This window comes from Carassius auratus, chromosome 44, assembly GCF_003368295.1.
Source record: "Carassius auratus strain Wakin chromosome 44, ASM336829v1, whole genome shotgun sequence".
In the NCBI taxonomy this organism is placed as follows: domain Eukaryota; kingdom Metazoa; phylum Chordata; class Actinopteri; order Cypriniformes; family Cyprinidae; genus Carassius; species Carassius auratus.
The window spans coordinates 5,590,857-5,608,394 of NC_039286.1; the positions used below are offsets into that span (position 1 = coordinate 5,590,857).

Here is a 17,538-nt window from a genome sequence, read left to right on the forward strand (position 1 = left end):
ATATTTATTTTTATGCGGTATTCCATGTTCATTCATTAATTTATTAATTAATTTGTTATTTTTGCCAGGTAATAAGCAGATGTACAGTTGGTAACTCTGTTGTTTATTTTACAATTATGGGCCACAAATTGAAAATGATCCGTTAGTCAGTGCACATTTTTGAATGAAGGAAACACATTTGATTTATGCACTACTATTGAGCTGTGGTGCTCATGTGGATAATGCAAGTTCGAATCATGCTCACGGTTCCCTTTCTCACCATAATTTTCTGCCCTCTCTATTCTGCTTAAATAAAGATGGCCAAAAAAATTAATTAAAAAGGTTAGTGGATAGGAGAAACTGCTTCTACTAGAGAGTACTGTGGTGACAAATAATACAGTAGAAAAAGATAAAGTAGACTGATGACAGAGAGTGAGAGAGGAGGAGGAAACATGCAACTGAAGTGATATTTTGGCAGATAATAGTTATTCATGAAAATATTTTAACATGTCGTAAGTACTTGCTAAATCTGGTTCCTCAGGTTCCACTGACAGATAGCTTTATCAGTTTCACTGGTGTCACCCCAACGTGTGATCTCTGCTGAGGCCTGAACGGAATAACTGCTAACACCATCTCTCCGCCTTCAAACGGGTAGGAGGGAGATCTTGTTGGACAAACAGTGCTGAAAGAGCAAATGTCAGCATTATAGCTAAACGAAGAAGCTAATGAACACAAGAGGGGATTTAACAAACACGTTAACGATTGTGGAGAGAGATGGAAGGTGTAATCAGTAAAAAGTGACTCGCTTTCTCTTTTGTGTGTGAAAATGCGAAACCATTTTAATCTGCTTCCTGTGATAATTGGTTTCTGATGCGCCATTTATCTTTATCTCCTCTTCTCCCTCTTTTCTCCTTCTCTCTGTCTCACTGACATGGTTAAGTCTCCATCCCCTAGGTATTTTAATTAGTGTAACGAGATCCAATTTGACAAATCTCAAGATGTGATGAAAACAAAAAGTGTTAAGTCTTGATAGCTTATTACATACCTGCACAGTTTCCTTTGTCGTCGAGTGGTGGGGTGGAGTTTGTCCGGTGCTTATATTATCTAGAAATAAGCAAGAGTCGCAGTTTTATCATCAATTATAGCAATATTTGATATACACCCAAAGTAATAAATCTCTGACCCATGTTATGTATGCACATCTAATTTGTAACATAAAAAAAATATATAATAATAAAAAAAATCAGCAGGGCTGCATAAAGCGGATCCAAGGAGCATTAAAGTCAAACACACGCACACAAAGTTCCTGCTTTCATGATGACATGTTTTGTCATTCTGTCCAATGATGCTGGCAAGGGGTGTGCCTTAAAACAAAATGGAATGTTCATTGGTTAATTCCATGATTAAACTGACCAATGCCATTTATTAACTCAACAGACAAACGAACAAACAAATAAATAATACATTTTATTAATAATGTATTACAAATAATTATAATAATATTTAATATGATTATTGTTGTTATAATTCTTTTCTTTTTGTAAATAATATAATTATTTATAATTTATCTGTTTTTTCATAAGAGCATTTTGCAAAACTAACAATTTTTTTTAAAATATATAATTCATTTTATTTGTTGTACTTAAGAATTTCTAAACAAATTAAACCATTTAATATGTATGTTAATTAGTCAATTTAAAAAAAAAATAATAATTTATTCAAATATTTAGGTTTAAATTTAATTAAAATAAAATGTATCATTTTCAATACATTTTCTGTGGCAAGCCTAGACACAGTGAATAACATGCACTGTGACAAGAACAATACGATGAAAGTAATTAGTATTAAATTTTTATTTCATGTTGACTTTAGGTAGCCAACTCTTCATTTTAGACACGTGTTCAATTAAAGTCTTGGAAAATCTAAGAGCCGGGGAGAGTGGAGATGTCTTTCAGCCTGCAGTGTCTCTTTTTGACGTGTCGCCAACAAACTGTCCCTGACAGCCTCTAGCCCCACTGGCCATTGTTCCCCTTGATTAAGTGAGATGTGCAAACATTGACAGAACTCATTTACTGTTTTGGAGAGGTATGTTTCCGTCCACAGTACACAAATTGTTACAATAATATAAACCCACTTGCAAATGCACACATGCAGGCCGCACTGCTCCTGCTTGATGCACTGATTGCTTTTTAAACAGAGAACCTGTTTGAGGCATTTACGTGGATGCTGAAACACGATGTGAGATTGATTAGATTTAAAGACTGTCAGGCTTTGAAAAGAGCTTTTGCCGCTTTTTAGACTGACAAGTTGCACGGTGTGAATGGCACTACAGTGCAGCTAATGCAGAATTCAGATGATTACCACCTTAGAAAAACTGGATTCTTAAAAGATTATATCATACAAAAATGAAATTTCTGTCAATATTGACTAGTCCTCATGTTGTTTCAAATCCATTTGACTTTTGTCCTCTGTGATACACAAAAGCACATAAAAATAAAGTGACTAGATCATTGAATCATTGAGTTGAACTCAAGAAGCATATCAGAGCAAGTTGTGAATTACATGACTGATTCGTTCATGAATCGGACATTGCCACTGCTTTCATGAACTCTGATGAATGTGCCGTCAGCAACTACACTACTAAAAAGTAAGGTTCTTTATTGGCCCCTACGGTTCCATGAAGAATATTTAACATTTATGGGACCTTTCTAATGAAAAAAAAAATCTTTATAGTGGAAAATGACTCCTTAGATTATTAAAATGAAGTGAATAATCACCAAAATACCCATCACAATTTCATGGCAATTCATAGCTATTTTATATTTTGGCAAATTGGTGGCTAGTTTGAATAAAGTCACATGATCACATGCATACATTTTTGTATCTGCTGACAACCCAGTGACTGTTTTGTTTAGGGGTGCATACTTCTATTTTATATATATATATATATATATATATATATATATATATATATATATATATATATATATATATATATATATATATATATATATATATATATATATATATATATACCATATAAATTATTTGTTTTGATTATTATTTTAAAATAATATGAGAGAGTTACATTTTCTGGAGTGATTGGATAAAATCTTCATATGACACAAAGATCACTTTTATGATAGTCATTGTCTTCATTTACTTTTTCAAGGAAAAAGTTGCCATAATATTCTTTATGACAAAGTTTCCATTTCTAGATGAACTGTCACTTTTACTAGAGTCTGCAAAAACATAGCAATATGAAAATATAGGAACTATAGGAAAATTTGATTCCAGTTCCCAAGAGGAGGAGTACAATACATTGATATTGCACCAGACACATTGTCACCCATTAACAATATCCACTGCAAACACTCTTCTTTTAGTATCTTTCCTCTTGCCCTCTTTCTCATCCCTCATTTCTGCAGGTCCACAACCCCTTGACTACATTTCTTTATAAGAAACAAAGACCTCCATGTCATCCTTTTCCATTCTACCCCTTTCTAAGTTTCTCTCTCTTTCTTTCTCTCTTTTACCCCCATCTCTCCTTTGGCTGCTGTCATACTCTTCTCATTAATTCCAACCTGTCATCCGGTCGCCTGGCTGTATCTCCCTGCCAGGTGACAGCTTTCCAATGACTGACAAAGGCTCTTTAGGTGATACAGAAGATCTTTCGCACAGCGAGTTTTGTAAAGTGCCCCTCAAATGTCACTTTTTTCCCCCTTAGAGCTCGAAGCTGAGGTGAGGGCCCTCACTCGTGTGCTCAGCAGGCCAGAACAGTAAACAGAACTGAGGCCTTTTACACCGTACTGAGCGATGGAGCTCAATCAAAGCCCATCTCTGCTCTCGTGGGCCATGTCTCTTCCAGGAGAGGATTGCTGAAAGTGCTGTTTGTGATTTGCCATACAAATTCTACAATAGTTACTTGCCTTTTCTTTAATCTGCAGCTTGGGCTAAAGCCAAAACATTAGATATGAATGATGTACATACAGAGAGAAAGAAAACAGAGAATGATTCAAATGACTGTCTCATAAAAAGTTGTGTTTTTGAATCAAATGGTAAAGAGAAATATTCAATAATTCACTAATAAATTACATACAAGTCATGTGTTTTATATCAGAAAGATTTTTTTTTTTTTAGTGAACTGGTTGAGTGAATGATTTAGATGACACTCACTTTTTTGTTCCTGACACAATCAGTGTTTTCAAATAAATCTGTTCAATGAACAACTCAAATGACTCTTGTTCTGTTCGTGGAAGAATTACAGTGGCTATAGTGAAAGATTCAATGACTCATTAATACATATTCACTTCTGAATGAATCAGTTGAATGAATTATTCTGAGATTTCATCAAAAAGAGGGAGTAACTAAAGCTATTTACTTGTTCAGAAGAGACATATGGTTTAGATATGTCTTGCATACATCTTGGCTTTCTTAAAACACTGAAAATATCTATATAAACATTTTGATAAAGCAAAAAAAAGTTCAGAAATCATGAGCTGTGAAAATGAACATCTTGTCCAACATTTTGAATGGGCTGTACTATTAATTGTTGTTAACTCTTGCAATGGTGTTGTGTTTTTTCATCTCTCTCATCAGCGGTGCTCCCACCAGTCTCCACTTTGTTCTGGTTGTCGGTGTGCAGAATAATCGGTGAGTCGCATGTGAACGTTTAACTAATTAACATGTGACACACACTGAGAGTCAAATGAAAGGCACGGCCGGGGATCACTGGTGAGCTGGAGAAGAAAAGCTGCCTCCCACCGAAGTCGCAGTCGGACTAAAGTCGTAGTTTGCTAACAGATCTCTACCTTTGTTTGTGCCAGAATTTGTCTGTTATAATTTTGTAGAGAAAATAGAGGGAGGAGGAGATGACAGAATTGAAGCCTTCTATCTGTTTATTTAGACCTCCATTAACAGACTGTTACTCCTCCTCCAGCAGATGGTTTTTGGCTACTTTTCTTCCTGTTATGTGGTTCAATGGCAAAATAAACCTATGCCAAAACATTGCTCTGTTTGTTACAAAATATATAGAGAGAATTTAAAATCTACAAAAATAAAATAAATATAAAAAAAAGTTCATTAAAATTAAAAATATAAATTAAAACCTTTACAAAAATATACAATAATTATATAGACCACACTGTTTATCATATTTAGTTATATTTAACATTTGTTCGCATGGGGGGGGGGGTGTATGGGGTAATCTAGATCATTCCAAAAAGCAAACCTAATTGTGTGATTTTGGAAGCAATACAAGATGGGGAAACCTGTTTGAAAGCAGTCATTATTTTTGTCATTTCACTTGGTGACAATATTGGCACAGAAATAAAAGACTTCACCTTTATTTTAATAGCATTGTTCATCCCAGTGGTCAGCACTGAGGGTTTATTATTATTTAATTGACATTAAAAACACAGATATGCTACATCCCTAAATAGGGATGCACCGATATGAAAAGTTTGTCCGATACCGATAATTAATTAAATATGAAAACCGATAACTGATATGTTGGCCGATAGAGCCTGTTTACCAATAAAGTCTTCTACTGTGGATGCGCTTTTGGCTCTTCCCACAACAATGCACTGAAACACGGAAACCAAACCGGAAGAATTCATAATATATATATATATATATATATATATATATGACAATATTAATCATAGTTATTAAAGGGGGTGGGGGGTGAAATGCTATTTCATGCATACTGAGTTTTTTACACTGTTAAAGAGTTGGATTCCCATGCTAAACATGGACAAAGTTTCAAAAATTAAGTTGCACGTTTGAAGGAGTATTTCTGTTCCAAAAATACTCCTTCCAGTTTGTTACAAGTTTCGCAAAGTTTTTTTCGAGTATGGCTCTGTGTGACGTTAGATGAAGCGGAAATTCCTTATATGGGTCCTAAGGGCACTTCTGCCGGAAGATCTGCGCGCTCCCGTATAGCAGAGCACTGAGAGCACAACAGACATTCACTGATCAGAGCGAGAGCGTCGCGAAATGTCACAAAAGAAGTGTGTTTTTGGTTGCCAGGGCAAGACAACCCTGCACAGATTACCAAAAGAGAAACAGCATTAAGGGACCAGTAGATGCAGTTTATTTTTACAGAGCATCAACGGAGTTGTGCAAGTGTTTTTGTTTGTTCCCCTGCATTTCGAAGATGCTTGTTTTACAAACAAGGCCCAGTTTGACGCCGGATTTGCACATCGTTTATTTCTTAAGAATAATGCAGTCCCAACGAAAAAGGGTCACGATCGTGTGTTGGGACCGCATGCGGTGAGTAAAACTGCTTCAAATATTTCTGTGTTGTTAACTTAGCTATCGGCGTGTAAGCACATCAAGTAAACAACCTGCGATGTTGTCATCAAACTGCACTTTCCACATGTACAGCTTAAAAAAAAAAAAAAAAAAAAAAGACGACAAAGTGGAACTTAGTCATTTTCCAAAACTGCTAAGCAAATATATACAGTTTCAGTACATACCACATAGAGACATCGTTGCTGATACTGCTCTTGTTAAATTTCAGCCTCTGCATCTGATTCTGGATCATAAATATACGCTGAATCTGACTGTTAGCCATGGTTTGTTTTGGTTGGTTTTGTCCTCACGGTAATGTCACAGCTTCCAAATGCTCTCAACGCAAAAGCCTACTGGCGCTCGTGATTCTTTAGCTCCGCCCACACGTCACGCCTCCAGTCGGTCATGTTTTTCCGGGAAAAATCGGTACAGACTATCTTTCTCTTAAGAATATAATAAAACTAAAGACTTTTTGGAGTTATGAAGGATGCAGTACTACTCTATAGGGACTCAAGATTAACAGGATATTGAGTGAAAACGAGCATTTCACCCCCCCCCCTTTAATGTTGTAAGCTGCTGTTTGAGCTGCGTGCACTGAGCTAAAGATGATCTAAAATCTAATTTATATGCATGAAATAAACACAAGATCACAACGTAAAATTTCACAAAAGACTGTAGATTCATAAACGAAACTAACTGTGCTAGTCATATGGATCTGTTGTGGATGCGCTCTTCCTTCAACAATGCGCTAAACACGGGCAAACAAAGATTCATATAAATTCTTTTACAGTAGCGAATGATCTCATTATAATATGACAGACTTGCCCTGCACATTTTGCAGTTCATTGTATTCTCCTTTTCAAAGTGTTTCCAATAATATTTCAAGCAATTAAAGACCATCATGGTGAACAGTGCGCATCTGAAGTGTCTCTGCAGAAAATAATGCATTATTTATCACTCTAAGATGTTGGCCAAATTCTCTTATTGGTTTGATAACAGAAAAATAAACATTTATCGGCCAATACTGATATGGTGGCTGATATTAAATGAATGCATTTAGCAGCCGCTTTTATCCAAAGCAACTTACATTGCATTGAGGCTAACGGTTTTCTCCTAACATGTGTTCCCTGGGATTTGAACCCTCAACCTTGTGCTTGCTAATGCAATGCTCTACCACTTGAGCTACAGGAACACCGTATATATGACAAATCGTGCATTCCTATACCTAAACCTTGGTTTATAACAAACAACTTCCCCTTATTCAAACCATTCAGCATATTCAAAGAGGGGAACCCCAAAGAGGCCAAAGAGGACAAGATTCTCAAAAGTGAATGAAAGAGGAAAAATGTGGGGTGGGGGGCGAGGCGAGTCAAACCCGAAGGCAGATGCTGATTTAAACAAGTAAATCTTGGCTTGTCTATTTTCAGCAGATGCAGAGAGAAAGAGAGGGAGTATCAGACGAGTGAGTTTATCAGTATGGCACCTGCTCTGGTACATTCTTGATGAAGCAAAGGTTGTCTTCATTAAGGGCATTAATATTCATGACGCATGGTAATTTTGACACAGAAAAGGTCTCCGTAACCTTTTCTTGTGTGAGAATTTTTTTACTTCTCAAGGAAATTACAGTCCGGCAATGACTTAATTAATGCTTACTTTCTGGGCTGCAGTTTGAGGGCCTGTCAGTTTGGTGCTGCCCAGGCTGTCAAACAGGCACAAGGCTGGGGAGGAGAGACAGATTGAGAGAAGGAGGGAGAGATGCAGACTACACCCAGAACAAGATCTAGTTTTTTCTCTTTCTACATGGGCTTTCCCATTCACCGGGAGCTTTTCAGCCTTTGCATTTAACACTCACCCATGACCTTGCAATGCAGCCAAAGCAGTTAACTGCAACCTTTCGTCACCTTGTACGATCAAACTTACAGACTTTGCACTTTCCATTCAGCTGTTTAGTCTGCCAAACTTCATAATTAAAATGTTGGATGAATGCAGGATGACTGTGACTGTGATGCATAGCAGAGAAAATACATCTTTGAACCTAAATCTCCCTCTATCTCTTTCGTGTGTGCCACACATGATTCACTGGCAAATCGCAACCATTTTCGCCCACCAACATCAGACTGTAAAAAATGCGAACATAAGGTAGCATTTCCTTTATCATGTCTCATAAAAATAGCAATTTGCTGAAGCTCTTGTAGCACAATATGGAAGGCGGTGTGGCTTGCTGATAATGTTGAGATGACAGATTGTCCTATACTGGGAGGTTTCCGACGAATCTGTTGGCTGGCGTAATAAATTGTGTGAAATGAGAGAGGCAGAAACAGAGAAAGAAGGCTAACGAGGGGTGGGGAGAAGAAAGCGCTCTTTCTCGCCAAAACAACCTCTTTAGTCAACAATGAAAACTGATCTAGCAGTGTAATTACAAACAAAAAGAATCTGCTAGTAATTAGGTTGTTATGGCCTCAATGCTAGCAGAGCCGCTTCCTCAGACTCTGCTGCCATTCACAACCAGACAGTGGTAAAGTGAGGGCCAAGGGCCTTCCAGAAAAGGACCCCTCTGTAGGTCCTTAAAGAACAACTAGCACCTCTCACATTTCCTCACAATCGCCTGTTTCTCAGAATAGCGATGATCTATAAACAGTAGCTCTGAGAACGACAAGAAAGGCTTGATTTCAGACTTGATTATGCACTAAGCGCTTGAAGGAGGGGTTTGCTCAAATACATCTCAAGGACAGAAACAATTAACATACAGGGAGACAATTTCTGACAGAACCTGACTAGAACAGCCTTAAAGAACTCAACAGCACATAGCTGACACTTTAACTTTACCAGCACTATGAAGCAGAACACTGCTAACATACACAGCACTGGTAGCTCAATATTATAGCATATTTAAATGAAGATTAGTTCTGGGTAAAAACACTGATTTACAAACTCATTCTGAAAACCTTTCACTGTATACCAGTCATACACCACAGCACGATTGGAATGTGATATGATAAATAGGACATTTAAATGCAAAATAACGAAAAAAAAAAAAAAAAACTTCTTTCTATTGAGTTATCCTCTTGGGCTGCGTGCAAAAGTACACAGTGTGACCAATGTAGACTGAATGAAATGGCTCTAATGAACTGATTCTCTTCAGTTAATTTAAGGGTGCTTTCACATCTCTAGTTCGATTCATTTGGTCCGAACCAAGGGCCAACAATTATACATTATAGCATTTTTTAGCTTTTTTGGTTCCTTTTCACACCTCACTGATTGCTTTGGTCCGTACCAGTTGAAACAAACCAAAATGCAGTCACAGGACAACATCTACGTACATCACTCATTGGCCATGAAGTATTTCCCAAACTGCTTTTCGATTGGTCAGAATTTACGTGCAGGAAAATTCCAAAATAAGAGGAAAAGCCAGCAAACAGCACAGAGACAACACAACTATGGGGAGACGACTGCGCGGGCTGGTTTCTTCCCTGGCCATGATCTATTACAGATAGTAATTGTATACACCACAATATGCAAAAAATAAATTTATATAATGAAGCGTGGATGCAGCTTCAAAACAACATTCTAATGCACAGCAAATGGCGAGCAGGAATCGCTCGTAACTTCATGCGGAGGCGTGCATTAATTCTTCTTAACTCTGACATGCTCATGGTCATCTGACCAAATTTCTATGAGGCTCCGCACCTCCTCACTACTCCAAGGCTTTCCACGAGCTGCCATGCTAAAGTGCAAAATGTCAACAAACACTTCCTAATCCCATAATGCACAACGCAGCTGACTACGGCAGCTGGTTTAGTCCATAAATGATCAGTACTTTTTGCTGTTGGGTCTGTTTGAGGTCGGATCACATTCTAACCACAAACGAACCGCTCCAGAGTTCGTTTGAAAGCGTACCGAGACCACCTCTTCAAGCAGGTCTCGGTACGCCTGTTTGGTCCGCTTTTGGTGTGCACCCGAGTGCGATTGCTGCTTTCTGACCTGCCCAAACGAACTGCACCAAATGGGGAAACAAACTCTGGTGCGATTCAACCAAACTAAATGAGGCAGGTGTGAAAGCACCCTAAAACACATAGTGCTACCAGTATGGACTGATTCACAAACAAAAGACTCTTATGAAGCATTTCTTTTTTAGTGCATTATAGGCATATATTTCATATAGGACAACTTTAATTAACTTTTTTGATCCATTTTAAATGTTGACTACACTGGTTAAAAAATATATAACAGAAAATTTACATTTGAGTTTGATTAATGAAGTTATTAAATCAACATCACGTTATTGTACTTTTCTCTCTTTATATAAAAAATATAAGTAAAAATAAGGAGATAGGAAATAAGTTTCTTCCAACTTGTAATTGCAAGTCTACAGAGTTCATGTGAATTTGTTCTAGATCATTGCACATGATGACAGACAGCCGAGATACAATGTTGCCACAAGTTCAAATCAGTACTTACACATCCATATAGGATCCCTAACAGGAAGTGCAACACCAAGTTGCTCTTGAAAGAACAGTCATTAGCCGAACTCCTTATACCACACCTACTGTAGCACTGCAAACACTGAGGATGTTTTCTTACTTTTCCTTGCACAGATGCGCAGTAATAATACTTTCCAAGCAGCAAACATCCTCTACCACAGCTCATTTCCTGTAAACACACGATGCAATGTCTCAGCGCCTTCACAACCAGGAATTCATTACGAACAAACCTGCAGACGTTGCCAGCCTCCGCTATTGCGTCTATGTATTTATGTGTTTGAGAAAGAAAGAGTGAGGGGGAGAGAAAGAACATTGTCACACATCTCTTGTCAGAGACAAAGAAAATATAAATATGTAAATTGTATTGTCACAGACATTGCAGATGATTAGGTGTACAGTGTTCTTAAAGAGAGGAGTCCTCAGTGCCTTCTGCAGTCCTGTCACAGAGTGAAGCGCCTGCTTTGATCACTCGCATCGCTCAAAGTGAAATCTGTCTCTATGACTTACAGCGCTGAGGGAAGGATTAATGATTTCTGCAGATGGAGGGAGACTGAGTTCTGCTCTGTGTGGGTTGCGGGTTGTGGTGGAGTTTAGGGGAGAAATGATCATGGGAAGAGACCAGATGTTCTTTGGAGTAGGAGCCTGTCCCAAATGGTGCACTTGAGATCTTGAAATGGCTGTTTGTCATCTTGGTTCTTAAAAGGATCCTCACAAGCCCCCAATGGATGTGGGGTCCAAAGCAGACTACTAACCAATAGTCATCACGTGACAAATGTGTGGACTTGCAAGGGTTTTGTCTATTTGGAACAAGGAGTCCACTTTATAGGCTACTCTAAATATTAATCACTGATTGGCTGATTTATCTGCACATACACTAGGCATACCTTTCAAAAGTTTGTGGTTGGTAATATTTTTAAATGATTTTGAAAAAAAAGTCTTACGAGGCTGCACTTATTTGTTTAAAAATACAGTAAAACAGTAATATTGTGAATTATTATTATCATAATAAACTTGTTTTTTTTTAATAGCTAAAAATACTTGTCTTTGGTGTCAATATTCTTCTGAAATCATTTTATTATGCTGATATGTGATTTGGTGCTCCAGAAACATTTATTTTTTAGAATCAATGTTGAACACAGTTATACTGCTTAATATTTTTGTTGAAAATTTGACTCGTATTTCAATATTTTAAGGAACAACATTTGTTTGAAATTTAAATCTGTTGTATCTTTATAAATTGCTTAACTGTTAGTTTTGATCAAATAAAAAAAAAAAAAAAATACTGACTCCAAACTTTGAACAGTAGTGTATAATTTACATAAAAATTGTAGGAGTCCATCTCAAATAATACACAAGTTTTAACAGAAGAATTAATATAAGTGCTTTTATTTAAAAAAAAAGTTTCACGTATCCGCTTTTAAATGCACCAAACATGGTCCCCATTCACTTTTCCATTGTAAGTGATACAGTATTGGCTACAGTCAAACTCTCTCGCTCTCTTTCTGGCAAATCCAGTCCAGTGGCTACAGAAAGCATTGTCCCTAGACCTCTTTATCACAGCCTGCCGTGACCATCACGGCTAATGTCTGCTCTCACTGAACAGAAAGGCTCATTTTCTGAACAATAGTCCCTCCTACAAATTTGCAACATGTCATGAATGAATGCATCCAGGCTGTAAAAAGCTGCTTGAGACAGTTCAGATTCACGGCCATGTGTCAAGAGCACCAGGATTTGTCTTGCACGATTCATTTAGCGACAACAGTTGCCTTAATAGCAATCAGATGGATAGACAACTCTCCTAAAAGGTTCTCTCTCTGTATTATGTAGCATTAGAAATAATGTTTTGTTTCATTGAATTGGTTTATTAAAACAATTCATTTCAATGAAACAGATACAGAAATGCTTTACTGATTTTCTTTCTCAGAAATCCCTGCATAACTTCAAAGTCTCTGGTTTCATTCGGTGTCTTTTTTGCAACACATTTAGTTAATGCCCTTCATCAATATGTTTTAAATTTTTTTACGATTTTACATGGTGCAGCGCAACTGTTTATGTTAAGACCTAACTGACTGTGTTTATGAAGCATATGAAGTTTATTTGCATTTTGACACAAGATTTCGTTTATTTGTCTAATCAAGTACGATGAGACGAGAAAGAACTGTACACAAAAAAGTTTATCAGACAGCATGGAAGTATCAAATTACAGTTTTCTTTTGGATCTTTTTGTGCTTGAATGGTTTAAAAATTGGCAAGACTTCAAAATGTGATGGCCTGTCCATATCGAAGGATTTTGTTGTTGTTGTATTTAGTTTACATGTATAGAAATGCTTTGATTAACGGATACATTTTATCATCTGATATATATTATATATTTTTATATATGGTAGAATATTTTCCTTCCTTAAACAGCTTCGAAGTAGTTTATAGTGTTGAGAACTACATTCTCAATAGAGTGTCTTGACTATACTTTCAATAGCTTGGCTTGCTGAGCTAGTTTTAGATTTGCTTTGCCAACACTATTCATTACTTCCATCACACACACTGACATCGACTACTCATACAATTTCGGCCATGACCCATTTTAGCACAAGTACCACTGACATAAAACAAGCCGCTCCGCAGACCTGAGTCAGACCTTAATATAACGTTGACTGTGAAATCGTGTTCTGAAGGATTCCCCAAGACTCTTTCTTTTTCATTCTCTCCTTTTGATTCTTTCACAAACGCTTCCTTTTGTTTCCACAGCTGGACCACTTGAACCTTTCTGGTCTCCTCCCAGCATTCTCTCTCACTCTCTCTCTTCTTTGTCTTCCTCAGCCATCGCTTTTATGTACGTTTCTATCTATAGTCCGGCAGATGCAAGCCCCATTTGTACTTCCCCTGACACTCCTGCAGGGGCTTTGCTTAGGGATGCGGGAGCCACAGCCAATCCTGGGTGCAGCTCATGGATCAACCTGACACTTGGTCAGCATCAGCAGATTATGAGCTATAGGAGCCTGACAGTGCTGTATTGTTCTCCCATCTAAATATGAACAATACAGTCCAACCAGCGCGCCACTGACAGCTTATTCCCTCTTATCACTCCTGTGGTGTGGCGCGACATGATCTGCTGGGCCTCTCTCTCTGTACATGCGCACACATAGCACACACACGCAAATCCACTCACCTGTGGTTTGCTCAGGCAAGGCCAGATTATGGTTCACACCAGGCACATTCCATGAAAAGGCAATTTTTTTCTGAGACAAATATGTTTATCCATAAGCCATATATATAAATTTGGTTAATTGTGTTTCTATTTCATATGTATTGCTAGAAAATAAAATAGATTTAGATAACCAATTGCAAAACAATATATGGCAGAAAATGTTTTTCATTACATTTTTGTTTTCGACTTTGTACCCTATTCATGGTAAGTATCCTCAAGTCTCAACTGCATGTATCTTAGCAAACAAAACTGAACACTTTGACAGCACTTCCATTTATAAGAAACAAGACTTTGTATAATCTGCATGTGGGGTGGGATCTATCAAAGTGGGACACATCTTTTAATCTGTTCTTTATTCTTGTGTAGATTACGCTTATAGATTTGACAGCTCCATACTGGTTTATCATGTGAATCTACATGCACTAATCAGTAGCATCAGAGATTAAAATCACTGGCTATGTCTTCAACTTATTTAAATTCTGTTCAGAGCAAACCGTGACAAATGAAGCTAAACTTCCATTATTCATTCCTACGGTCCAGAGAGGGCGCTCCCCAGCATTGAATTTCAATCACAGAGAAAAGATAGAAATTGCAATTGCAATAGGAATGCAAATCTCTGGTGTCACTAAATCTAGAAATTCAAAGACAGCATTGCATATATATGTCATGGTGAAGACAGCCCAAAATGCACTGCATATCGAATCCAAGATGAAGCGAGATGAAGCAAGAGAGAATTATGACAAATATCTTTAAAGCTAAATTCAATCCTTTTAATAATTAAAAACGTTGACATCAAATTCATAAAGTGGTGCGACATTAAAAATAAAGTTCATCCACTCTTTCCTAATGAAGGAAGGAAGGCTCTGCACTGCACTGAACCATCTTTATCATTTGGTTTCTAGACCTGCATTTGCCTCTCTCATTATTCACACTACATGCACTGATTGGTAGGCGGGGCTAAATAGGCAGTCATGTAGAAGCAGGCGGAAGCAGGCTTTAGTCACACTATTACATCATAAACTGGCACATTCCACAACCTGTTGTTTTGGTAGATTGGCTTCGATATAAACTGTTTGAAGTTCTGAAACATATAAGAGTTCATTGTATAGTACAATGGCCTCTTACATGTCAAAAGATCAAGGAATTTTGGTTTCTCAGTTCATGGCCGCTTTAACTGTATACTGTAACTTTTGATTCATTTAATGCATCCTTGCTGAATAAAAAGTTCACTAGGTTTTGAAACAGAGTATATCTCTACCCTGAACTCAACTTAAACGTCCCGCCTCTGAACACAGGCCGCAGTCCATCACAGCAGGCGCATGTCTGCCATTTTGACTTACAGGCCACCATTACGTGGCTCAAAATGAACCAGCAGTTTCACAGGCGCTTATGTCTGTAGCCTTCATCTCAGAGCAGTAATCCACTCCGCACAGCCCACGTGATGGCCCTCCTCAGAGAGCCGGAATTTGTGCAGCGGGCCACTCTATGGTAGTACATTCTACTGCGATGGTTATCAGTTGCTATCTGTAGCGGTGTGTTTGTGTGCAGTAGACGGGAGAGGATCTTAAGGGCTAAATGAATCCTGATTCCCCTGATATTTCTCTCCCGCTGGGGACTTCCTATCCCAGCCTGCCACTGACGATGTGATGCGTTCCTCAGGGAGAGAGTGGTAATAAGCAAGGAACACACCGCTCCTTGACTGACACCGCTACCGCTGCTCCGTCGTCGCTAACGTGCGCACACTTGCATGCTATCCAACAAGCTAATAGACACCTATCAGCACGTGCACACAAACATCTGCACACGCACGGACAGGTACTGTGATACGTATGTGTGAAACTTTTGAATGCGAGGAAACTTAACAAATAGTCTCAGACGCTGTGTGAATGGGAATCTGCAGATCCATGAGAAATCACAATTGAGAAATTATTAAAGTGTTTCTTCTATACAGAAAAAAAAGAGGGATAAAGGGATAGTTCCCCAAAAAAGAAAACTCTTTACAAACTTGCGTAACTTAGAACATAGCAGAAGATATTTGGAGAAATATCTCTCAGTTCATACAATAGAAGTCAATGGGCACCACAACTGTTTGGTTACCAAAATTCTTCAAAATATCCTCTTTTGGGTTCTACAGAAGAAAAAAAGTCATACAGGCCTGGAACAACATGGGGTGAATAAATTATGACAATTTTCATTTTTGATTGAACTATCTATTAATAGAGGACACAAAAAGATAACAAACGCTACAATGTCTAAAATTGTGCTCAGAGTTGCCAAACCCTGCAATCAAAAGACAATTTTTATAGGTATATACTCATTTAATAGATAACATTTTGGGGAAGAGAGTGTAGAATAGATCCAGACACCTTAACATGTTTTAGCCGAAGCACAGAACTACAATCCAGTTGGTATATTCAAGAACAACAAATTTAGCCAAAATACTGAAAATTGAAAAAGACAGATTAGGACTTGTGCAAAGATAGTGTTAAGAATTTGTGTTCACGTTCACAACAATCATCTCATTTGGCTCTATTTTTACTTCTCCTGAGCAGTTTGAAGAGCATATCTGATAAATGTAAGAATAGTTGCACCATATGGAATGGCACGCTAATCTTACCATGTACACTCTTCTGGGAAAATGGACCACAAATACGGATGACTCATGCGTTATTCTACATTTTTTTTCAAATCAAAAGCTCTATAATAATGTCCCTTCCCTTTATGCCACCAGAAGGATCCTGTGGCACTGAAGACTCTGATGGTTTTGCCATAAATGCAGCATGGTGAGCATTTCCTTACTTTTTTTTAAGAGCTGCTCCCTACCACCCAATTTATCATGCACATTATTCCAACGTTTAGTTAAATATGTTGATTGTAACCTTGCTGAGGAAAATGAAAGTGTTTCTCTGGAGGAGAAGGGCATGGTTTAAAGCTGAGGGAGTGTGTGGTGTGTGTGTGTGTGTTTGTGTGCGTGTAATCTGCAGGTTTGTGTGTCAAGGTCAGAATGGTCAAATGTGTCCTCTCCCCTCTCTCCTCCACTCCACACACCTGAATCAGAGCTGACACCAGAAAATATCCTTATAGTCTGCAACACACGCACACTCACTATCTCCACATCACTATCTCCCACACATTCATTCACACATGAATGATGCATATCACAATGTGAATAGATCGTCTATGACAACATTTTCTACGTCTCAATAAATGATTTTGTATAGTGGTCATTTGTCATGTTTTCAAGCAATAGCTTTAAACAAGCGTTTTCACAGAGCTAAACCATTTGTCTAAATGATTATTTATACATTTAATATAACTTGCAATAAAGCAATAAGCTGTAAGCGGCCATGCATTACAGAGAATTTACCATGGAATAAAGGCACACTTAACTGTGGTAAAACTATTGCAATTCACAGCCTGCTGGCAAATGCAAAGTGATAAAACAATGGGTAACACTTTAGAATAAGGTTCCATTAGTTAATGTTAGTTAACTACTTTCGTTAACATGAACTAAGCAAGAACAATCCTTCTACAGCATTTATAAGTCTTAGTTCATGTTAATTTCAACATTTACTAATG

At 37.7% G+C, this 17,538-nt stretch overlaps 1 long non-coding RNA gene across 1 annotated transcript; it reads right to left on the reverse strand.

Annotated features, from left to right (window-relative positions):
• Positions 1 to 21: 21 nt before the first annotated feature.
• Positions 22 to 10,895, reverse strand: LOC113061980 (uncharacterized). Its single transcript, XR_003278480.1, has 3 exons — positions 10,732 to 10,895; positions 1,025 to 1,083; positions 22 to 661 (listed from the first exon to the last, which is right to left on the reverse strand). It is a non-coding gene; the product is annotated as an uncharacterized LOC113061980 (long non-coding RNA).
• Between the last annotated feature and the right edge of the window lie 6,643 nt (positions 10,896 to 17,538).